Source organism: Pinus tabuliformis, chromosome X (assembly GCF_031772625.1).
Source record: "Pinus tabuliformis cultivar Carrire ecotype Pingquan chromosome X, CPIR1, whole genome shotgun sequence".
Taxonomy (NCBI): Eukaryota; Viridiplantae; Streptophyta; class Pinopsida; order Pinales; family Pinaceae; genus Pinus; species Pinus tabuliformis.
The window spans coordinates 170,568,652-170,594,242 of NC_142308.1; the positions used below are offsets into that span (position 1 = coordinate 170,568,652).

At 32.8% G+C, this 25,591-nt stretch overlaps 1 pseudogene; it reads left to right on the forward strand.

Annotated features, from left to right (window-relative positions):
- Window positions 1-3,691: 3,691 nt before the first annotated feature.
- LOC149139003 (acyl-CoA--sterol O-acyltransferase 1 pseudogene) lies at window positions 3,692-4,850 on the forward strand (annotated as a pseudogene).
- The last annotated feature ends 20,741 nt before the right edge of the window (window positions 4,851-25,591 follow it).

Consider the following 25,591-nt stretch of genomic DNA (forward strand, 5'->3'; position numbering starts at 1 on the left):
GTAGCGTCATATGCCGTGCAGGTCCATTTTCTTTTTACCATGGAAATAATCATTCTCTACAATTACTCTAGTATTTGAATCATTTTTAACCATTACTTTAGCATTGGCTTAGACTTTTCGTTTTTGTTTTTGGGCCTGTTTTATTTTATCATTTTTATTTTTGAGGTTTCAGTTCACAATATTAAGATGAAAGATCAAAGTAGATTAAGTCATGTTATACAAAAAAATATTTCAAATATTAATTATAATTGTATTTTTTTTTTTTTTTTTATGTTTTTGGCGTTATGATCTTAGATAGGTGTTTTTTTATTTATAAATAAGTAAAAGAAAAATATGTGGTGGGTTAACAATTATTTTATATTTTGATTTTTTTTAAAGTACATTTTTAATTCCAAAAAAAATGTTGAAATCACGAGTTTGAACTATAAACTTTCAGTAGTTAAAATGCTTCAAAAAAAATTTAAGATGTTAATCTATTGATGCATTTTAAATAATAAAAAATCACAATCTCATAAAAAAATTTATTACCAAATTAAAAAACAAAATATACACTAATAAAACTAAACCAAAATATATTAATCCCAACTCCTAAATCCCTAAACATTATAATTTCCCTATATAAATGTTCTATTATTTTTTAGTAGATTTAAAAAATTTAATTATAACAACTTATCTCTTTGACGACCTAACAACAACAACAACAACAACAATTGTACCTATCCCTTTAACTACCTTAGTATTCGTACCTTTGACATTACCATATAAATGCTTTGCTATCCGTAAATAAATTGAAAATGAACATTTGTCCTTATCCCTTTAACTACCTTACAACAACAACAATAACAACATTTTTCCCTTTTAACTACCTTACTATTCGTACCTTTAACTTACTACATAAATGCGTTGTTATCCATAAGTAGATTGAAAAACATTTATCCCTCTCCCTTTAACTACCTTACTATTCTATCCCTTCAACTACCTTACTATTCGTACCTTTGACATTACCACATAAATGCACGCTATCCGTAAGTAGATTGAAGAAGATTCATCACAACACAACCATCCTCATGGAGGTCATAAAGAGCTGCTGAAGGATTAGTCCCAATCCTTAAGACCGTGATGTCAACACAACCATCCTCATGGAGGTCATAAAGAGGTGCTGAAGGATTAGTCCCAATCCTTAAGACCGTGATGTGTCTGACATTATGATAACTATGAAATAAGTGTTCGGTTATTCCGTGGTAAGTCGAAAATGAATAGAACAACATGCATCTCATTATAATGTTGTGCCACATGGATATAAAGACCAAGTGTTCGGTTATTCCGTGATAAGTCGAAAATAACTAGTCACACATGCATCTCATTATAATGTTGTGCCACATGGATATAAAGACTAGTCGATGTCCTCGGTATCCTCGTCGCTACTCTACTCTTCTCGGTGTCCATGTCATTTGAGCTAATTTTTTTAACCATAAATAAAATTTAATGTGAGTATTTTAATCTAATTTAATTTTTGAAAACGCTAAATTAATCAAACAAAAATGCATTTTTTTCCATATATATAATAGGGTATTTTTTAGCTGATCTATATTTATGTTTTGAAGTTCCTAAGTGTAATTTAACCAATATTTTTTGGTACACTTTTGTTATTTAAAATACGTTTTTAAATATATAAATAGATTCAATATTTTAAAAACCTTGAAGTGGTCATATTATATAGAGTTTACATATGAAACTTGTGATTCCAACAAATTCTAATAAAATTTCTGAAAAAATTGATTGGAATATATGCAAAAAAAAAACTTCAAAACTAGCACATTTAGACTAAGGCATAGAAACTTGTTTTTCATTAGTCATATATAAATTGAAGAGGAGTAGTTAAGTATGAAATAGAATAGAAACTTGTTTTTCATTAGTCATATATAAATTGAAGAGTAGTTAACTATGAAATAGAATGAGGGGACACAAATTTTCATGAGATTTTAAATTTTTGTTATTTATAATATTTTTTTAAATTCATAAATGAATTCAATGTCCTAAAAATTCTAAGGATACTTGGATGGTGGAGATTACAACGTTCAAACTTACCATTCCAAGAAATCCCTCCCAAATCTAAAACATAATCAATTGGAAATATGTCCAAAATGTTAAAAACCTCCGTTGTTTAGAGTACATGAATTGAATTGAGAAAATAATCTTCACATATTTCTAGTTTGAGTATATTTATACTGAGTACTGTAAGCCATAATATTAACTATTTTATGTTTTAGAGTTTCCACATATTTTCTAGCCAATTTTGCTAAATCCAACAAATATTTGTTAAAACTAACACAACCACACTAATATTTAGGGTTAATATTCGTTGTGGACTAAAAAAAAATATTCGCCCAACCCAAATTTAATTTTTTCTTAAATTGATTCATCCAACTTTTATAGTCTAAAATTCTTTTACCTAAAAATCCTTAGAAATTTGAATATTTTTACAAAAATATTGAGAAAAGTTCTACAATTTGCATATTACGGACTAATAAGATTTGCTAAGATCTCTAAACTTTAAGATAAATTTCCATCCTTAAGATTCACTCCATTTTACTATGGATATTCTTAATTTATAAATAACCCTTATTACAATAATATGGCCAATACCATAGCTTATTAATACATGGCCAAAAAACCATAACTCATTTCATATCACACTTATTCATAAATTCATAACTACTTTGGAGATAAATCTCTAACCTTGATTTGTGAATACTATTAACAATATACTAAAATATTGGGTGGAGCTTAAATCCCTACCATCCACCTAATAATTATTGATAGTTAAATTAAAATTCTCTAAATTTTATTTCCAAATAGACATGTGATCCACCTCATAATTATTGATAAATAAATTAAAATTGTGAAAGTTCTATTCCAAAATAGACATGTCTATTTCATTTCTAATTTCAGCTCCCACTATCACATTGTAAGCACATATGGGGAAATGATTCTATAGGAAGCCATCAAATATGTAAGAGTAAGATACATGTATAATTTTTTTTTCTATTTTGTAAGCACATATGGGGAAATGATTCTATAGGAAGCCATCAAATATGTAAGAGTAAGATACATGTATAATTATTTTTTCTATTTTTCTCTAGGCAACCTATAATTGGTTTGTTTGCTATAAGGAATTTATAGTTTATTGTAAGATTGACTGTACTTTTCTTTAATTTTTTTGAATAACAAAAACGTAACATTTTCATTTCAAAAAAAATAAACATGTCTATCAACTTAATTACAAGTGTAAGTTATTTAATTTGCACAATCTACTTGCTTCAAAAAAAATTTCATAGTGCTAAATTTATTTGATAATAAAAACCTAACATATTTTAAATAATGAGAAATCACAATTTCACCTATAATTATATAACAAAAATACACAGAACAAAAAACAAAAAAACATAATAAAATAAACACCACCGAATAATAAAATGAACAAAAAACAAAAAAACATAATAAAATAAACACCACCACATAATAAAATAAACACCACCCAAGGAAAAAAAAAATATTCCCGTTAAAGACAAAAACACATAATATTCCAGTTTAAAAAAATAGTATATATATTTTATATCTTATGGTACTTCTCTGAGCTATATATCACAAGCTTGCGATCATCTTTTTTCCAGTCTCGAGTTGAAAAGCTAATACGGTCTGCGTTACGTTGCAGAGCACAGGAGATGGAGATGGAGATGGAGATGGAGATGGAGCTGGAATTAGAAGGATGGAAGAGTATGACCATTCTGGTGAATATTATATGTGGGATAATATACTCCTTTTATGTTCTCTCAAAGCTTCCCAAGGGATTCCCTCGCCTTTTTGCAGTGTTTCCTGTCATTGCCATGTACACAGCTTTGCCATGGCAGTTTTCTAGCCCCCACATGAGAGAAATCATTGCATTTGCATTCGTCTGGCTCGGCTCTTTCAAGCTGCTAATGCTGTGCTTTGAGGTGGGTCCTCTTATAAATCCACGGGCAAGATCGAATCTCTTTCATTTCATGGTCGTCGCTGTTTTTCCAATCCAGGTCCGCCAACTCAATTCAGAGGGAAATTCTGATACAACATCATCAAAATTGACAACTTTGATCAAAGTGACAGCGGAAGGATGCCTCTTAGTAATAGTCCTATTCATCTATTCATTCAGGACTCAGATTCCCCAAAATGTGATACTTGTACTCTATGCGGTGCATCTCTACTTGTTTCTGGATATCTTTCTCGGAAGCCTGTCAGCTCTTGCAAATGTTTGTTTGGGAGTAGAAATAGAACCCCATTTCAACAAACCCTACCTTTCCAGCTCCCTGGAAGACTTCTGGGGAAAAAGATGGAACCTCACTGTAACCAAAACTCTTCGCCCATCTGTGTATTATCCAATCCTGAACATTTGCTGGAATACCCACAAACGATTACAGAAGAAAAATGCAGGAAACCAGCAAATGGAAGTTAATCCAGAGAAGCCTCCTTTCTGGGCACGAGCAGTTGCAGTATCCTTGACATTTCTAGTTTCTGGATTGATGCATGAACTCCTCTACTTTTACGTCACAGAGACAAGAGCCACATGGGAGGTTACAGTTTTCTTTATCTTCAATGGTTTGTGCACAGCCATCGAAATCTGTTTGAGAAGAGGCTTGTCTCCTTGCATCACATTGCCAAAATCCATTACTATTCCTCTGACTTTGATTTTTCTATACAGTGCAGGATTCTGGTTGTTCTTCCCACCTATCACCAGATGTGGCATAGATATAAAGGCCATCGCCGAGTATGAGTTTCTGACAAGCTTCTTATTTCCAGTGAGGGTGCAAAATTGACATTGTCTTCATAAAATTTGTTCAATAATAAGATGGTGTATTTCTCAAAGTGTTTACATAAAGCTAGAATTTCTTAAAATGGTGAGTTTGAGTTTTCTACTTTACATAATTTCGATTTTTTTCCTTCGAAGATATTGAATCTATTCATATATTCCTAAAACTCAATTTAAACCATAAAATTCAGCAAACTTATAAAAAGTTTTATTATTTTATTCCCACCAAAATAACAAAAAATCTAATAATCTGTCCAGTTGTTTCTATTTTGATATCTATGAACGTATTGGACCGTATTAACCATAATTAATAAGAATTTTGTTGAATTCGCCGAATAATTTGGAAATTTCTTTGAATTCTACCTAAATATTGGTTCAAATTCTATTGGCTTGGCGTTCTATTAGTTTGTATTCAACTTGTTTGGCTTTCAATTTGCTTGGGTAAATTACCTTCTTATTCAATTCCCGTTCATATCGACCAAAGATGGATAAAGAGCCAATAAAATTATATATATATATATATATATATAAATTAGTTTTTTAAGATAATTAATATATATATATATATATATATAATTTGTTTTCTAATGGTTAAAAAGATATTGGAGATGGGGTGGTAGAAAAATGGTATAATGCATTGGGGACCCGACGGATCCCTACAACATATAAGGTGGAGGTGGCACGAGGCCCCACCACCATATAAATGAAGCATGGGTGAGTTAAGATGGAATCTGCACGAGGGTGATATTGATACTTTGTTTTTGGTTTGAGGAGATGCTGCAAAGAGGAATACATAAAATATGTTGGTGGCTAGGTCTTTGGCCCAACATCTTGGTGTCTAGTGATGGTGTATGATTGTATTGGGTTTGTTTGGCTTCAATGTGGTCTCGTCAAGTCTTGTGGGTTGAGGAGTGTTTTGAGTGGTGAGGTGTAGTGCACACGCTGTCTTGGCCTCTGGTGCACTTTAATTGGGACCTCGAGATTTGGAATTCTTTGCACTAAGGATTACGATTTGGCTCGGGTTGTTTTGAGGTGGTGTTGATTTGCATTTCTATGGATTGGAAGCAGAGCTCCCTTTTGGAAGTCTGACATTGGCTCTAGGTATTTGGTTTTATTATTTAGTTTGAACTATTTTAATTATTGTTAAAGAGTTTAGTTGGATTATCCTAGCCTCTATGGTTGTTTTTGGTTGTAATGGTGGTTGTGATTCCTATGTCTTTAAGGCACTGTGTTTGTTCTATGGTTTTCAAGTCTCTCTAGCTATATTGTTCTTGGGTTGGTGCGAACTGAAAGGAAGGGCAGTAGCCGCCATTAAACCATCTTGGATCTTCTTCATCTGCTTGTGTTCAAAGGGTACTGCTTGGGGTCCTCTATGGTTCCAAGGTCCCCAAACTTATACTATTTTGTTGGAGCTTGGCAAGTTGCATTGGCTCAGTCGTTGGGGTATTCTGAGTAATTCTTGTTTGGAACATGTGGTTGCATTGGTTTAGTTATAGTGGGTCACTAGTGGTTTGGGGTTCTACTTGAGAGGATTTTGTTTGCAAATGGTATTTTCTTTGCTATCTCAACAAAGTTAGTGGGGGGTTGTGGCCCGGGTAATATAGCTTGAGTTTCTTTGATAATTTCTTAAGTTTCCCTATCTTTTGTTATGTAATGAATTTCTTTTCACGCTAGCGTGGCACAATAAGTTGGGGGGTAGGGAAATTGGCACATTTTAGCTGAACTCACTTAGAGGGTCTTGACCATGAAGAGATCGTTGACCCGAATACTATTAACCATCTTGTACTCCATGATTCTAACCCTAGACAAGGCAACATTTATATTCAAATCCTTCAACTTAAAATTCATATGGAGCAAATAAGTAGAGACCAACATGACTATAGAAATGAGATCATTTCTTTTATGAAAGGCCTCTTGAGAAACCAATGTTATATGAAAAATAGACTTGTAAATTTATGGAGGGGAATGTGGAGTCTTCAGAAAAAGAAAGACTGCATTGAAGGCAGAATGACTCACATGGAGAAACATATCCATTGTGAGTTTTGGCCTCTATTGTCACCTGGTTTAGGAATGAAAAACCCAACGCCGAGCACATCATCAAATGTATAATGAGTACTTGTTTCATTCCATTATTCTTATTCTTCTAGGCTTATGTGCCCTATAGCTTCTGGTCTTTTTGGCATGCCTAACAACCTGTTGCAGTTTTTGGAAACTAGCTATTGGCCAAAAAATTTGGAAGAAGAGAGTCTAGTATGATTTTGGTAAAATTATATCCTTGATGTAATCTTTTTGTGTGAATGAAAAGACCTTATTTACAAAAAAAAAAAAATTAAAGATAACCAATATAAAAGACGTCATTTTACACCAAATTACATCAAAATTTCAAAACATCAAGATATAACTGCTATATTTCCATGTTTCACGGAGAACATCATAGGTGGTCTCAACCTACCACACGGGAAACTAGATATATTGATCACCTACTCAAAGTGAAGTCTAAATAAGAAAAAAAAAACTATTGGAATTAAACAAGGCTATCAACTACTAAGTTGCAAACAAAAATATTTCTATAAAACATAACCAAAAACGAGGATTCCAAGGATTTTAGTAGAGTAGGATCCTTGGCACTAGAGCTAGGAAGGGTAAGAGGCTTCTCATCATATTGGATATGGATTTTCATGTAAGCTATACTGGCATCCAAACTTTCCAAACATGATCTCTAGTATTGTTGGGCACGTTTGATGGTATTCAAAGTAGAGAAAATATCATTGTTCCTCTTGACTTTCATTTACACTTAACACGAGATTCTTTTCAATTGCCAATGTAGGGTAATGGAATTAAGGTATTGTTTCCATCTTCCCTTAGTGTGACTAGGGTCAGGAACCCACTGGGCAACCTTTTCAAAGATATCACAGTCAGAAAAATCTTGACAGTTGTCGGTTGTGAGAACTTAAAGGTGGAAAATCTCATATTGAATAATAGAGGGGGTGGTCGAATGGTAAATAGCCACATCCTCCTGAGCTTGCTTCTAGGCTCGAGAACAACCTTGGGAGCCACACCCTCCTCCCCCATTGGAAAATGTTCTTGTGTTGTTAAGGCATGGTGTTTAAGGGAATCCAACACCAAATGTAATCTGTAGGAGCCAATATATGAGAGAAAAGGAATGGATGATAGCAATAGGAGATATTGTGACAAGAACTAGAGTGAAATATGGGGAGGAGGTTAGATAGAATGAGCCAACATCAGATGATAATATGGGTAGAAATGATGGAAAATAAAATTTCTCAAACAGGGTGGAAGTACCAACAATTACTTCCAAACCTGAGAGCAGAGAAAAAATCCAGTGATCAACAACCATAACATAACAATCTAAACTAAAAATATCCAAAGCATAATAGAAAGAAATGAAAATAGAATTGGTAGAAACAAGGAGTACCCCACAAGAAGGCATCCTTGCTACTAGAGTCCACAAGTGTTAATCAATTGTGAACGAGATCCTAGCTTCAACAACAATGAGTTCTATTTTTAGATCAAACACCCTAGACTAGTAAGCAATCTTGCTAACAAAGCTAGGAATGACAGTGACAGAGTGCCCCCTCTCAGTTTGTGCATCCCATCCCCATTTAACTTTTAGGAACTCAAGTTGAACTTGGTCACCTTAGCATACTATAGTAGACTAGCATCTTACATTACTCTGAATGTACAACGAATTTTGTTGAAAAGGCATAGGAGCCAAAACAAAAATTTCACACACAAAACGCAAGAGCTACAACTCTTCTATTGATCACTCAAAAACTTGATGATTACAATGAACCCAATGAGGGATATTTGTATGTTTCCAACTAGCGACTCACCTAAAATAACTTGACGTGTAACCACACACTAAATTCGACTATGAATTAACTTGAATTGAGTCAATGCTCAGTTAAGTGACACTCTAATCTTAGATAAATCTCCATGCATGAGTTAATTAGCTATTTTAACACTCCCCCTTAATTACGACGGCTAAACTAAGACATGACTCATGACAATTCAAACATGCTTATTGGTCTATGTTTTAGTTGGGCTTACAACACCCAAGTTTCTTCTATAAAACTCAAACACATCATTTTCTAATGACTTAGTAAATATATCATGAAATTGGTCACTAGATTTATAAGGCTTCAAGTGAACTTCTCCATTTCTCACAAGTTCTCTAATACAATGATATCTAGTATCAATATGCTTACTATTTTGATGAAACGCACTATTCCTAGATAGTACAATCATTGAGGTGTTGTCACAATATATCTATGTTGATATTTTTTGTTTGTGCTTGAGTCCATAAAATACTCTTCTGAAACACATTTCTTGACATGTTGTTGATGTTGCTGCTACATATTCTTCTTTCGCTAACGAAAGTGTCACAATAGGCTGCTTTTTAGATGCCCATAAAATCATACCTGAACCAAGATGGAACAACTAATTGGAAGTGCTCTTCCTATCATCCAAACTACCTAAAAAATCACTATCTATGTACCCAATCAAATCCTTTATTTTTTTGCTTGCATACATTATGCCACAATCTCTAGTTCTTTCTATGTATCTCAGAATTTGTTTTCCTACACTCCAATGTGTATCTTGTGGAATCTCCATAAATATGGAAATCAAACTCACTCCTTGCATAATATCTAGTCTTGTAGTTGTGAGATACATGAGCCTTCCAACCAATCTTTTGAATAGAGTTGGATTGACATCTGATCCTTCATCATCCTTGCTTAACATTGTACCTGTTGCAACTGGTGTAGGGACAAGTTTGAAATTTTCCATTTTGAATCTTTTCAACAAATCTTTGGCATATTTATTTTGACAAATAAATATTCCTTTCTCCGATTTCTCAACTTCTATGCCAGGAAAATATTTCATAAGGCCGAGATATGTCATCTCAATTTTTTTCTTCATGGCTGCTTTAAATTCATCTAACTCAATATCACCTGTAAAAATGATGTCATCAACATCTAAGCAAAAAATCAAAATCTGTCCATGCTCATTTACCTTTGTGTACAAGGTAGACTCAATGTTTCTTGTGCAAAATCCATTCTTGATCATGTAGCAACCAATTCTGTTATACCAAGCTCTAGGTTCTTTCTTGAGTCCATAGAGTTCTTTCTTCAACTTGTAAACTCTATCTTCTTTACCTTCAACTTCATATCCTGGAGGTTGTTGCACATAAATTCCTTCTTCTAGAATTCCATTCAAGAAGGTTGATTTCACATCTATCTGGTATGCTTTCCACTTGTTCTGAGTTGTTGTGGCTAGAACTGCTCTTATAGTATCCAATCTGGCTATCGGGGAAAACGTTTCTCCAAAGTCTATTCTCGGTTGCTGCAAGAATCCCTTTGCTACAAATTGTGCTTTAAATCTATCAATTTCACCTTTCTCATTCAACTTTGTCTTGTACACCCATTTTACACTCCTTTGGTAAATCAACCAAATCCCATCTATCATTCTTTTAAATAGCTTCAACTTATTCATCCATGGCTTGCACCCAATTTTCATCTTTGATTTCTTCTTCAAAACGAAGAAGGTTGGAATGACAACAGTGAAAAATTTGAACTAACATCCAAATAATCATAAATATCTTTCAGACATGTCATATTTCTCTTACCATTGCTTGATTAATCAACTGATTGATTGTTAGGAGAATTCTGGTATGTTGATCTGCTTGAAGATCCATGCTACTTTGAAAATCTTGGAGTCCTTGTTGGTGTGTCTCTGTTTGGTGTCTTCACCTATGATTCTTGCTGCTCCTTTTCTGCTGCATCATTTTTTTCCATCAATGACACTTGTGCATCAACTGTTTTGTCACAGTCCCATTCCATTACCCTTGTTCTTTGAACACAACATCTATGCTAATTTTGGTCTTGTTGGTGATAGGGTTATACAATTTGTAAGCTTTTGATTGCTCACTATAACCAGTAAATATGCATTTTTCACTCTTATCATCCAATTTTCCTCTTAGATATTTAGGGACATGTGCATAAGCTACACTTCCAAATAATCTAAGATGAGATACGCTGCAAGACATATGTGACCATGATTGTTTTGGTACTCTGTTCATCACACTCTTTGTAGGAGATCTATTGATCACATAAATAGAACATGCAACTGCTTCTGCGCAATACTCATTAGACAAGTTTCTTCATTTCAACATGCTTCTTACCATGTTCATAAGTGTCCTATTCTTTCTCTCTATTACACCATTCCGCTGCGATATGTACTTGGTTGTAAACTGTCTTTTGGTTCCGTGTTGTTTGTAGTAATCATGAAATGCCTTTGAATCATATTCTCCACCACAATCTGACCTTAATACCTTGATCTATGGATCACTTTGGTTTTTTGCTAGGGCTTTAAATTCATTGAATTTTGCAAAAGTTTCAGACTTCTTCTTTAAGAAGTAAAACCATGTCTTTCTTCTATAGTCATCAATGAAAGTGAGGAAGTAACAACTTCCACCAATCAATTGTGTCCTCATAGGTCCACACAAGTTTGTACACACTAGCTCAAGAGGTTGCTTTACACTGTATGCAATTCTCTTTGGAAATCTTTCACGGTGTTTCTTTCCCAAGATGCAACACTCACAAGTACTAGCAGGTTCTTTGATGGGAGATAATCCTCTCAACATCTGTTTCTGTTGCAACAATCTTAAACCAGAAAAGTGGAAGTGTCCAAATTGAAAGTGCCATAAACAATAATCATTAGTACATGCAACTGTAAATGAACTGACCTAATCACTGTAATTCATAATTAGAGGAAAGAGTATGTTCCTCGTAATCTGCAGCTTTGCTATCAACTGCTTTCTTGGGGGCTTATCATATATAACACATTCTTGTCCTTGAAAGATAACTCTATATCCCTTCTATGTCAATTGACCAAAACTTATCAAATTATGTTTGAGACCAGGGACATAATATAGCTATGATATTGTCTTTGTCTCCCCCTGCTTGATCAGAATGTTTACCACTCCTTTTTTCTTCTACATTCGTAGTCTTGTCAGTCCCCAACTTTACCTATATCTTCACAGATTGATCCAAATTTGCAACCAAATCCTTGTTTCCTACCATGTGGTTACTACAACCACTATCTAATAGCCATACATTATCGGAAGGTTCATGCATGGTATGGAAAGCTATGAACATGGAGTTAGTACACTCTGTAGTGACATTAACTCTCTAGTTCCCTTGGTCAACTATTCTCTTCCTGCAATCATGGACATAGTGACCAAATATATTGCAATAATAACATCTCACCTTTGATTTGTCAACTCTTTGATTATTGTTGAAGCTTCTGCATTTGCTTCCACTTTCATGTTCATGCTCTTCTCAGTGATCTCTCTAACCACCATGTCGTTTGTCTCGTCCTCTGCTTCTTGATCTACTTCTGTCTTGACCTCTATCTCTTGAAATAGAAACTTGACTTTTGAAGGTGATTTCTAAAGTGGAATCCTTATTTCTGTCTATCCTTGCTTCATGTGACAGAAGTGATCCCATCAACTCATCAACTGTGAGTGATGTCAAATCCTTGGCTTCTTTTATGGTCGCTACGACAACATTGAATTTGGTAGACAAAGATTTGAAGACCTTCACAACCATTCTTTGATTTTTAATTTCTTCACCATAAATTTTTGATTGATTTATGACAGTCATGACCTAATTCATGAAAGAATCGATGTCCTTTGTGTCCTTCATATGTAGACTTGCAAAATCTCTCCTAGTATTTTGCAACTTAACAATATTGACTTTGACCATACCTCTATAGCTTGTCACCAAGGTATCCCATGCTTCCTTTACTAAAGATGTGATCATAATCTTCTGGAATAGCCAGTCCACTCCTTGTTGGATAAGCTGCAATGCTTGTGCATTCTTCTTCTTGTCTTTCTTCCATAGATCCCTCTGTGCATTAGTGAGAGCTTGTTATTCTTCTTCATTCTTAGGTTCTCAAAACCCAAACTGGACATAATCTCAAACATCATGAGCCTGCAACATGGTCGCTGTCTTAATGGCACACACATAATAATCCTTCCAGGTGAACAATAAGACCTGGGGCTCAAAATTTGAAAAAACCATACAAAACCTTTTAAATAAAAAACTCCTCAGAAACCTTTTATAACCTTTAAATACTCCAACCAAAAAACATTAACCGAACTCCTTTCAATCCGTGTGAAAATCTTTATATTAATCCTTTAATAATACCTACCTTTTAAAAAACTTTAATTTGGAAAGGAACATTTTTTTGGTTATTATAAAAAGATTTTTAAGACCATGTTTATATTAAGCCTTTAATAATACTTCTCTTTTAAAGTTGATCTTTATAAAATACTCCAGCCAAAAAATATAACCTAACTCCTTTCAACCCTTGTGAGAATCTTTATATTAAGCCTTTAATAATATCTCCCTTTTAAAAAACTTTAATTTGTGAAAAAAACATTTTTTTGGTTATTATAAAAAGATTTTTAAGACTGTTTATATTAAGCCTTTAATAATACTTACCTTTTAAAAAACTTTAATATGAAAAAAAAAACATTTTTTAGTTATTATAAAAAGATTTTTAAAAGTTACCCACGAAAGACCCATGTGACTTTCAAAACAGTTTTAAATAAACTTTATAACTAATAAAAAGGAGGCTCATTAATATAGTCCACGTGACTTTTTGTTCGAACTTTGGGACAATTAACACACGAACCTACCAACATACGGCAGACGCGTTTAAGAAACCGTGGGAGTTATTTGATCTTAGTCAAAATAAACCACCACCCCACAGTGTCGACCAGCGTTGCAGTGCAAGGAGAAACGTAGGTTTGCCTAATTCAGTGCAGGTTAAGAGAGAGGGAGAGGAGTGTTGATAGAAAAATTTTAATTATTTAACGATTTTGTTGTTTACTAATGATTTCACAATTTGATAAATTGAAAAGAAAATGTTTGTTTTCTTTTTACTTGTTTCTTTTTCTTTTCCTTTTTTACCTTTTTGTGGGCTTCACAAATCTTGTGATTTTTTCCACTTGTGAGATTATTTTGTTAAAAAAATAAGAGTTAAATAAAAATTTCACACACTAAAAACACAATTGCAGTTATTCTATTGATGACACAAAAACATAAAACACACCATTGCAGTTATTCTATTGATCACACAAAAACAAAATAATTAAATGAGATATATTTATATGTTTCTAACTAACCACTCTCGTAAAATAACTTAACATCCAACCACACACTAAATTGAATAATAAATTAACTCTACTTGAATCATAACTTAATTCACTAACTCTGTAATTTTAGATAAATTTCCATACATATTTAGATAAATCTCCATACATAAATTAATTAGTTATTTTAACAGATTTAAAATACAAATACCCCACCTCATGGGAAGACCTCAAAATAAATCCCACTTGCAGCGGGGATGAACGAGCAAAAACAATAGGGTATAATATTGCACTATGGACGACGTCGTAATGATGCAAAAAATATTTAATCATTAAAAATTTAAAATATTTTAATTTAGAAAATGCAGAAATATGTTTCACTCAAGGTTCAGAAAAGTGCACCGAATTACGGAGGCGGGTTTAGGGTTCAAAATAGTGGGTAAATGTGTATACTTCATGTCATCTGCAAATAAAACCTAAACATTATTTAAAACTATACAAAGATTTATACAAAGCAAATTAGCAATTACAACTATTTATACATTGAGAAAATTTATGTTCGATGAATTAAACACTTTGACAATTTATGTTCTAATTCTTCGATGTTGTGCAATTATTTTGAACGTATTGACCATGGTATCGGCGTCCCGCGCCGTTAAAATTTAGAGGACTAAGGTGAAAATTGAAAGAAAATTAATCTTTAATCTTTAAAAATTAAAAGTTATTTAATTTATTAATCATAAATTTGTTATATTGATGGTTGACAGAAGTGTTTTCGGAATCATTGATATTAGTAGTTTTAAAATATAATTAGAGATTTAATCAAATTATAAATTTAATATTAAAGTTTTTCTAATCAAAATGTTCTAGGTTTTTTTTTAAGACCCTAATAATTCATTTAAACAACGCAAATGAAAATTTAACCACTTAAATTTTAGAACAAAACGACAAGTATAATATTACATGGAAGCTGCACTGGGTTTAGGGTTTAAGCTGTTGAGATGGAATTAGAATCGTAGCAGTCGCATCTTCACTAATGAAACTTACCTTTTTATTAATATTTGAATGCAGTTGCATTCATTGGAGCTCAGATTGTAAACAGTGGGATATAGAATACAATCATTAAACGGAGCGTTGGATTTGATTGGCCATAACTACAAACAAAACCTAAACATAAACATGGTGTTGGGTCAAACATATTGTTAAATCAAAATTAACTTTTAAACATAATTTCCATTCAAGATCTTGAATTAAACATATTTTATTACAATAAACTCAATAGTCTCGTGAGAAATTTTAAGTTGAATTTCCAACTTTATGGAAAAAATATTCAGCTCTAATACACACACCACTGGATACATCTTATTGATTAGTTTAAAAAGACATCGCAGTACATACCTGAAGCATGGAATGACGGGATAGAAAGTAGGTGCAGAGATTTAGATTTAGATTTAAGGGTGAGGGTTTATATAATTTATTTTATTTTGATAGTTTATTGTGTAGGTTTAGTGGTTAAGATTATGTATTTTTTTTTAAAAGGTTATAGGTTTAAAAGGGTAAAATATGTACGCTTTTGTAGATTTAACCTTTAAATTATAAGGGAGTCTTATACACCAATACATGAGTCTCTTGTCTCACAAATAAAGAATCTCATATACTAATAAATAAATCCATTATCTCACAAACAAAAGATCTCATACACCAATATAATACCTGACTAATTATCATCTTAAAATTTAATAATAATAATAATAATAATTTATTATTTATATATGTGCTCCACTTCTATTAGAAAAATAAAAAATAAAAAAATTCCAAACATATTCCGATCCAATGGTAGGTATTTATGTCAACTATTACCTTTGATATATTTATTGTCTGTATATGTAAGTCCTCCATGTAGGTATGCAAGATCGAGCCTCTTTGAGTTTGTATATATTCATTGAACTTTTTCCCTCTTAAGGTGTATATCAATCAATTATTAGCTATTAATGTGTATGTCAATCGAGTATTATCTATCATTTGAAATTTGAATTACATTTTTTTTTACCGATTGTTAGGGTTTGTTTTAAAACGGATTCGCTGAAAGTTTTGAATCCCAATAACTGAACCAAGTGAATTTTGGTAAATACGGCATTTTGCGAATAAAATTAAGTTGGAAACTTTTAATTTTATAATAAACCAAATATAAAATTTATGTTAATTGTGATAGGTGTGGTTTCTTAGAATTGGGTCATCTATTTTTTTTTGTTATGAACGGTTCAAATTGAAAGATGTCACTGTAATTTATTCATCTCCACTGTATTAAGGGATGAAATTCACAATACTAATTTTTTGTTAGCATATCTAAATTACATATTTAAATTATATTTAAAATAATTTTATACTAAACTTGATTAAAAATTTACCTTGTCATTTTTTCATTAAAAACTATCAAAATTAACACAAAGCTGAAGCAAAAGATCATACGTTACGCGAAGATTAGGAATGATCATACTGCTGCCTTCTCTGGATTGATTGCCATAGCCCTCTACAGTCAGTCCATAGCCTTGCCATAGCCTTCTAGCTTTTTTTTGAAGATTAAGATAGATCATAACACTGAAGAGAAAGATCATATCTGAAGAGAAACACCATACCTGAAAAGACGTCGTTGAGACATCCACTTAATGGGGGTTGAGATACCCAACTAGACCACAGCACACAGAGGAGCCAAAGCCACATAGATTTGGTTGCAATAGGAATTCACTATAAATGAAATCTCGTTGTATTTCCTGAAAGAAACAGAAATACATAAATTTAGATAACAGCAGCTACAGCTGCTTGATTACAGAACCAGAAATACATAAATTTAGAGCTTGATTACAGAACCAACGAAATTATACAACCAAAAATCGAGAGTGAATTCTCTTCGTGGGCTAAGCATATGTATTTATACCAAAATTAATGCCGGTTACAACAATTAAAATATTCATTTCCGACACGGTGTTCCCCTTTCGTTATGCAGGCGGTGATCCAAGGCGGTGGCAAGAAGAGCCAAGGTGGTGGCGGTCTTGAAATAATTATTATAATTATTTTTACATTTCCTTGATTGGATAAAATATTCAATCATATTTTGAGGTTAGATTTGAGTATTTATTTCCACTCCCTAAGTGAAAATCAATAGGAATTTTTGTGGGAAATTCCAGAAACAAATTTATGTCTAATGTTTTGCAAGTTTACAACTTTCACATGAGCTCGTCCATTGTTGAATACTGTGTAACCCTTTCACCATTTGTTTCTTTTGCAGCAAATCTAGACCACCATAATATAAATGACCATATCTTAAATGCCATAACCATGACTCATCGAAATTCTTAGTTTTGTAAGCATTCAAGGATGGAGTCAATTCATTTCTCATTATAAGCAGAAACATCCTATTCTTTGTCATTTCTACTCTTGCTATCAGCTGCTTACTTGGATATTTGTCAATGATAGTACACTCATTATTCTTGAAGAACACTCTATAATTTTTCTCTATCAATTGTCCAATGCTCAATAAATTTCATTTCAAGCTAGGTACATAGTAAACATCATCAATTGTTCTTCTATCACCATCTCTAGTATAAACAACAATCATTCCTTTGCCTTTAACACATACCTTAATATCATTACCCAACTTGACTTTAGACTGAATACTGGTGTCTAGATTGGAAAACAAATCTTTGTTTCTAGTCATGTGATTGCTGCAGACGCTATCTAAAAACCAAATATCATTCGAACATTCTTGAGTCACGTTACAAGTCATAAACACTGGCTTCTGACTGTCTTCAAATTCCTCTGAGATGTGTGCAGATTGCTTACCAACATCTGCCTGCCTCTTCAAACACTTAGTAGCAAAATGGCCATATCTTTTACAATAATAACATTGAACTTTAGAAATATCATACCTTTGACTTCCTCGATGCCAGGTTCTATTGTAACTCCCCCTTAAATTAGGAGGACGTTGCTGAGATTTCTCTTCATGATCATAATTAGCTTGCGGACGTCTTTGATCTCTGTTGCCTCGTCCTATATTACTTAATCTTCCTCTGCCTCTTCCTCTATGAAATTGAAGCTGAGTTTTGAAGGCATTCTCCAATGAGCTATCATCATATCTTGACATCCTGGATTCATGTGCAATCAACGAACCAGTCAACTCTTCAATTTGCATTTGACTTGTGTCCTTGAACTCTTCTATGGATACAACAATTGCTTCAAATTTCTTTGGCAAACTTCGAAGGACTTTCTAGATCACCCTCTTGTTTGAGAGGTCTTCTCCATATTGTCACAATTGATTAACAACACTCATGACTTGAGTCATAAAGCATCCACAGTTTCACTATATTTCATTTTCAGATTCTGAAAATCTTTTCTCAAATTCTGCAGTTTGACATTCTTTACTTTCGCTACACCCTAATAACATGATTCAAGGATGTCCCACACCTCCTTCGAAGATTCTGAATTTGATACTTTTGAAATGATCACGTCATCTAAGCCTTGTTGAATAAGGCCAAGAGCTTTATTGTCTTTCTTTCTGTTTTCTTTCAACAATGTTCGTTCAGCATTTGTAAGAGCCATCATTGCTGCCTCATTAGCAGGCTCAGGATATCCATCAATAACAAATCCACAAAGATCATGACAACGCAACAATGTTCTCATTCGAATAAACCCGGAATCATAACTTTTCTTAGTTAAAATAGGAATTGACTAAGTAGTGTTGGTATTTGAAGCCATTTTATTTTGGTTTTCCAAGTACTTTAATTTCTCCCAAAAAAAAACTCCTCGACTCAATCCACAATGGTAAAAAAAACTTTAACTCATTAACCACTTAATGTTAATAAGCTAAGTAGAGCCACACATAGTGAGACAAAAATACTCAGATGGAAAAATAAATATATCCAATGCCAAAGGAAGTAGAGATTTAATATAAATTTCCTCCTTCAATTGTGTAGATAAAATTGCTAGAAATAAAAAAATGTCCCCATCTACTCAATTGAAACTTCTCTCAGTTTAAAAAACATTCTCAAAAGGCCTTCAAACATGGAATTTGAAAAATAATTCTACTCCCAATCAAAAACTGGCAATATCATGACAGAATAGCTTACAACATTGGTAGTTGCGACTTATGGCAGATTTATCTCTTCTTCCTTCAAACTTCAAGCTTCCCCATCCAGACACTGCACACTGGCCTCACAAACCTTCAGCAGAATATTGCAGCGCTATTTGACCACGCTCAGCAATGGATCCTCACAAAATACATTCTCCTTCACTGTCAGATTCCAGCGCTGCACAACAATTACGGATTCAGTGCAGCATTAAACAACTCTAGCAATTTCAATCACAAGCGCTCTGCATCAGTGATCAGTTTCTGCACAACAGTTCTGTTCAACCTCACAGGAAAACAAATTTTAGGTATACAGAAATGGCTTCTCAAGCAAAGTCCAAACTAGCTCTGATACCAGATGAAAGAAACAGAAATACATAAATTCAGATAACAGCAACTACAACTGCTTGATTACAGAACCAAATAAATTACACAACCAAAAACCGAGAGTGAATTCTCTTCCTCCGCTAAGCATATGTATTTATACCAAACTTAATGTCGGTTACAACAATTAAAATATTCATTTCCGAAGTGGTACTGCCCTTTCGTTCTACAGGTGGTGAGGCAGTGCTGACCTCCAGAAGAATGAAGAGCCAAGGCGGTGGCAAGAAGAGCCAAGGCAGTGGTGGTTGTGAAATAATTATTTTTACATTTCCCTCATTGAATATAATATTCAAAGAGGTTAGATTTGAATATTTGTTTCCACTCTCTAAGTGAAAATCAATAGGAATTTTTGTGGGAATCCTTTTTCGGAATGGAAATAACTTTAGAAAACTTTTCCTAACCATGATTTAATAAAGGAGATACTAGCCCCTTGAAGATGATATTCAGAATGAAATATAAGGAACTGCCCAACTCCCTGATCTTCTTTGCAATGAGGAGGATATCCTAATTGGTGCTTTGTGATGGAGTAGGTTTAGACCAAGACAAACCGACAGATTATCAATTTATTAGAAAGTTCTCTATAATAATTTCTAGTTTTGTAATTAGCTAAAATTGTAATAGAATGGTGAATTTAGTTGAGAATGAAATATAATGTTTTTGCACAACTTGCTGGAGTTCTAATCAATGAAGATGGTACTCTATTGGTGCTCTGCGTCAGAAGGTAGATATCTATCTGAGCTTGATGCCTTTCTCTGCCATGAAGAAGATATCCTAATCGGTGCTTTGTGCCATATCTGTATAGGTGAACTGATTATCAAAGTTCGGGTTATTTGATTTAGTTTATAGTTTAAGTGGGTTCAATGATTATGATGATGTATTTCTTTGTAAGATATTATAAGTTAAAATTGAAGAAATAGATTATATTGAATTTTGTAGACATGTTGGAGTAACAAAAAAAATCTAATATAACCTTATAATTATCTTTTAAATTATATAAGTTAATTATCTTTTAAATTATATAAGTTTATTTTTTTCAGACATAAATTATATAAGTTTATAATTAACCATTAAATTGTAAATTAAATTTTTGTATGATATTTATATTTATATAAGTTTATAATTAACTATTAAATTATAAATCAATTTTTTGTATAATATTTATATTTTCATTCTGAAAAGACTGGGCACAAAATTCTCTTGATTTTATCTTTGGAGAGTGGAAACAAATATTCAAATCTAACCTCAAAATTGTATTCAATCATGGAAATACAAGGAGATTTCACTTACAATGAATTTCGATTGCAACTGAATCCATGTGGTTTTATGTTTTTTATTCCAAATTTATCATATAAATTTAAAAATTCTTTATAGATTATTATATAGATTTTATTTTATTTTAATTTAACAGTTATTCACATTCATGAGACATCATAGTTGAAAAAAAAAAAAACAAAAAAACCAATTAATCTAAACTCGTTTTCTATCCGAATTCAATATATTATTGGTTTATTTTTTAATTATGAATATTTATATTTTTTTTGAAGAGGATTACTTAAAATTATTTAAAACCCATGCTTATAGGTAAACGGTCTTTGCCAATAGAATCTAAGCCATTCAGTTAAATTCCTTGATGAAAATTTCGATCGCATTACTCATAACAATATGATAAATGCGTCTATATTTTTCATTGCAAGTTTAATTGTGTTAAACATGCCTGGGATATATTTCCTCAATTGGACATAAAATTGCGTAACTAATATTATATGGAATAAAACTTTATCAATAAATTTAATAATTTTTATAAATATAGAGTGTTGTAGTAATACCTTGTACTTATAAAGTGTTGTAGTAATACCAAAAATGGTTGGATAAGGAAGTGAAATTGAAATCTGAAACTGTCTTTTGCAGTTCTAGAGCAATATCTGTCGTTCAATATTCTTCGACCACCGGTTGCTACTGCCCCTCAGATTAAGTGCATGTTACTCGGTTGATTATAAGTTTGGATTATAATGTTGTCCAGTCAGTGAAGAAAAGGGCACAGCACAAAAGTAGCGTTGATCTCCATTGTTACCGTCTCCGGTATTGGCCGGTGGATTATTGGAAAGGTCCATCAAAGGTTCACACTAGACGGTTGTTGATATTGTTAATATACCAACAACGACTATTTTCAAAAGAACGAACACAATAGATCGCGAAGCTAAGACACCAATGTTTCAAGAACCAGAAGAGATGAAGGAGATGCAAGACAAAGGAAGTTGGAAGACAGTAGAGAAAAGAAAGAAAGCTACAACGCCAATCTCGCCAAGAAAGACGAGGAGCCAGACAAGTAAAAATTAAGAAAATTGTAGGTCCGATAGACCAATTTGGTCTGACCATCATCATCATCATCATCACACATGAACTTAAAGATCGAATCACATTCCGCTTTAGATCTAGAGCTTCGTGCAGCTTAAAGTCTTGGATATTTTCGATTTATTCTTGATTTGTTATTCTTAAATCAATAAAATATATTGTGATATTAAATTTTAGTAACTTCAATAAGGTAATATTAATAAGTTTTATTTTAATATTAAGGTTAATAATAAAGTTAATAAGTTAAAGTTAATTTTAATAAATTTGATATTAATATTAATATTTAGTTTCATATTGGTGTTAATATGAATTTTTAATAATTAATAATATAGATATTATTAATAATAAGTTATCATCAATATTGATGTTAATATTAATAGAATCATAATATCATCAAAGAAATTTAACTCAAGAAGTATGGTTCACAATTTGTGTCTCAAGTAGTGTGGGTTTAAGTGGTCCTTGTGACATTTGTAAACGATTTATTTAACCACGTAAAATAGTGGCATATTATTATTGATATTAAGAGTAAAGTTATTATATAAATTAAATGACATTTACCTTGTAAATACTAATAGCATCAACTCATAATTAACACATAATATCTTATTTCTTAATGCATGTAAGATGTTAAAATTGAAAAAGAAGACATAAAACTAACTAAATCATAATTTTTTTAAAGGTATTATTATATTGTTAATTATAAAACAAATTAATCTATAAAGTAAACATACATACATTTGAAAAATATGGAACAAGATTCTTATCCATAGAGATTTACTCCCATCTGCCGTGGAGATTCATGATCTATAAATAGGGATTGTTACTACACCATGGACCAAGACCATGTTAAATTATTACAACACTCAACATTTAATTAATCAATTTAATTAAAAGAGAAAGAACAACATAACTACTTTGGAGGTAAATCTCAGTATTTGATTTATGTATACTACTAAGAATATTCTAAAATATTCTATGGAGGTTAAATCTCTATCATTCACTTAACAAGTGTTGATAGTTAAATTAAAACTATGAAAACACTTTATATATAGATATATATATATATATATATAATCTCCTCCCACATTTACTCAAGTTAACGAGTCCACTTGGGTAAACATGTGACGAAGAGTTACTATGATGTGATTCAACTCCCCATGTACAATCAAGGAAGAAGAACAGATAAAACAAAACAAAATTGACCTTTCTGGGGAGCTACCAAACCTTCAAGAGACAACCAATCCTTTTAAATGCTCAACCTATGAGACAACTTGTCATTTTGCTGACCTAGGCCCCTAGTTGCTCTTATGACAAGCCATGCATGCAAATAAGACCCTCGAGTTGCTCCCACAACAAGGCATGCATGCAACTATGCCCATTTTCAGGAAATTTTGAGCAAGCGACTCGAGATTCTCTGCCACTTTTTCAAGGCTAGGTCTGAGGTCTCTCCCTAAAACTTCATGAAACTTCTAGAAATGATAAATATCAATGAATTAATGCTACTATGAAAACATTGATACAAGGACTTGACCCGACCCCTACTAGCCATGATATACATTTCATCAAACATATCGCAAATATGTAATTTAAGGGAATAACCACAAATCTAAGCATAAGGGTCTCATACTTATCTGAGAATCGTGAAGAAGAATTGATGACTTATCACAATAGTTTTATTATTATCTATAGGTAATCTATTCATTCACATTTCTTGTACTAATCAAATCATGATGAGGGCCATAACCAAAGTTTGTCATAAACCCTTCTTGTAACTAGCATATGACCAACATAATAACAAGAGTAGAATAACCATAAAAACCAAATATTAAAAAGTACAATTACAGATGAAATACCAAAGGAAATTAAGGATTAATTATTAATGTATGCATAAGTCAACCAAGTCAAGGACTTCCACGAAACACTCGACCATAGATTGGGCTAAACCAAACCTTTCTTTCAACCAATCACCCCTGTGCCATATTCTAAGCATGAATGTGGGACTCACATTACAACCAATCAAGGCTTCATCTAGATTTACCGTATATGCACCAAGGGATTTGTAGGTCCGAAACCATCATTGATACAACTAGGATTTACTGCAATCCCACTAGATCACTATGCCCTAAAAAAACATGGATGCCTTCAGTTCTCTCCACCTAAATCATGAGGAATTTGTTTGTCTCTATCCCTAGGCTTTACTTTATATCCCGCCATTCACCGGTCGAGGATTCCTAGGCCCAACGAGGCTCCACCTCTAGGCTTTACCGTATATCCATCATTCACTAGTCGAGAATTCCTAGGCCTAACGAGGGCATGCAGAATTAGGATTTACCGCAATCCCACCTTCACGAGTCCAAGGATTCCTAGGACTTGTGTTTCTCCCCTAAGATCACCCCACTCGGTTTTGAAACCATCTCGTAATCCAACTCAACCAAGTAAGAGAAGCCCCATTAGACCATGGTTATTCAGAAATGGAAAGGCAAGGCTAGAAAACACTATCACACCTCGCAAGACCCATGTCAATGAGAAAAAGAGAACCAAAACTACACATGCATGTATCATGCATGCAGAAACTAGGAAAGAACTCATACATGCAACTTGATTCCTACAAGTAGTATCATTGTAGCTGCTTGAATCCCAATCTTCCTTGTTTGATCCTTGCTTCCTATTGCTTTCTTGTCCTTCCTTTACCTTCCTTTCCCAATGCTAGAATTTTCCAAGAATACTCTAAGTGTCTAAGAGTATTACACAGAGAGAATAGAGATAGACCTCAAAAACTAAACTGACAAAAGGTTAAACTTACAAAAAGTTGTGAGATAATCCTCAAAAGCCTTCTTATTAATAAGGCCTCTATTTTATTCATTTCCCATTATTCTCCTTCATTTTCCTTCTCCATGAAAATTGTGACCTTTCACCTTCCTTTTCTCCCAATTTCCATTATTTTCACAAATAAAATGGAAATTATTGTCTCTTTCATTTCCAAAGCCTTTATCATTGATCCGAATGAAAAATGGCATCTACCCATGGTATTCATCCACCCATGGTATTGTAAGTGGCATCCACCTATGGTATTGTATGTGACATCAACCCATGGTATTCATTCGACCATGGTATTTACTCACCCATGGAATTTAACCATGGTATTGTAACAAAAAAATACTATAAATAACAAGTCATGTTTTGTAAAAGGACAGATTGTCCACCACAATGTAGTTTTTACAGTTATTATCTGTTTTAATAAAAGAAAGTTCTTTTGTGGTTCTATTTACTGTGTGTTCTCTCTTTTTCTTTCTGGCATTACAATTTTTCATATCTTGGGGGCCTCTGCCCCCAAGCTCCATTTCAATTTTTTAGATCTTGGGGGTCTCCCCAAGATCCATATCAGTAGTATCAGATTCAAGTTACAACTCCATGAGAATGAGGGTTTGATGCATATTTTAGTTTCAAAATTTTTCATAAATATTCAACAATCTTCATGCATGTGGTACAACCCCCACAGAGATCTTTCATGGGCAAAGCTGGAAGAATTTTTCTTTTTCAATTTTTGCAGGAATGTTTTTTTGGGCGGCATGTTTGCAGATCATATCTAAAACTTTTTGTACAAAATTTATAAAAACAAAGAATAAATCTGGATGCTTTGCAAAAAAATACCCAAATAAAAAAAAATATCGGCCGAATCAGAGCTCGGATGAGGGAGATATTGCTG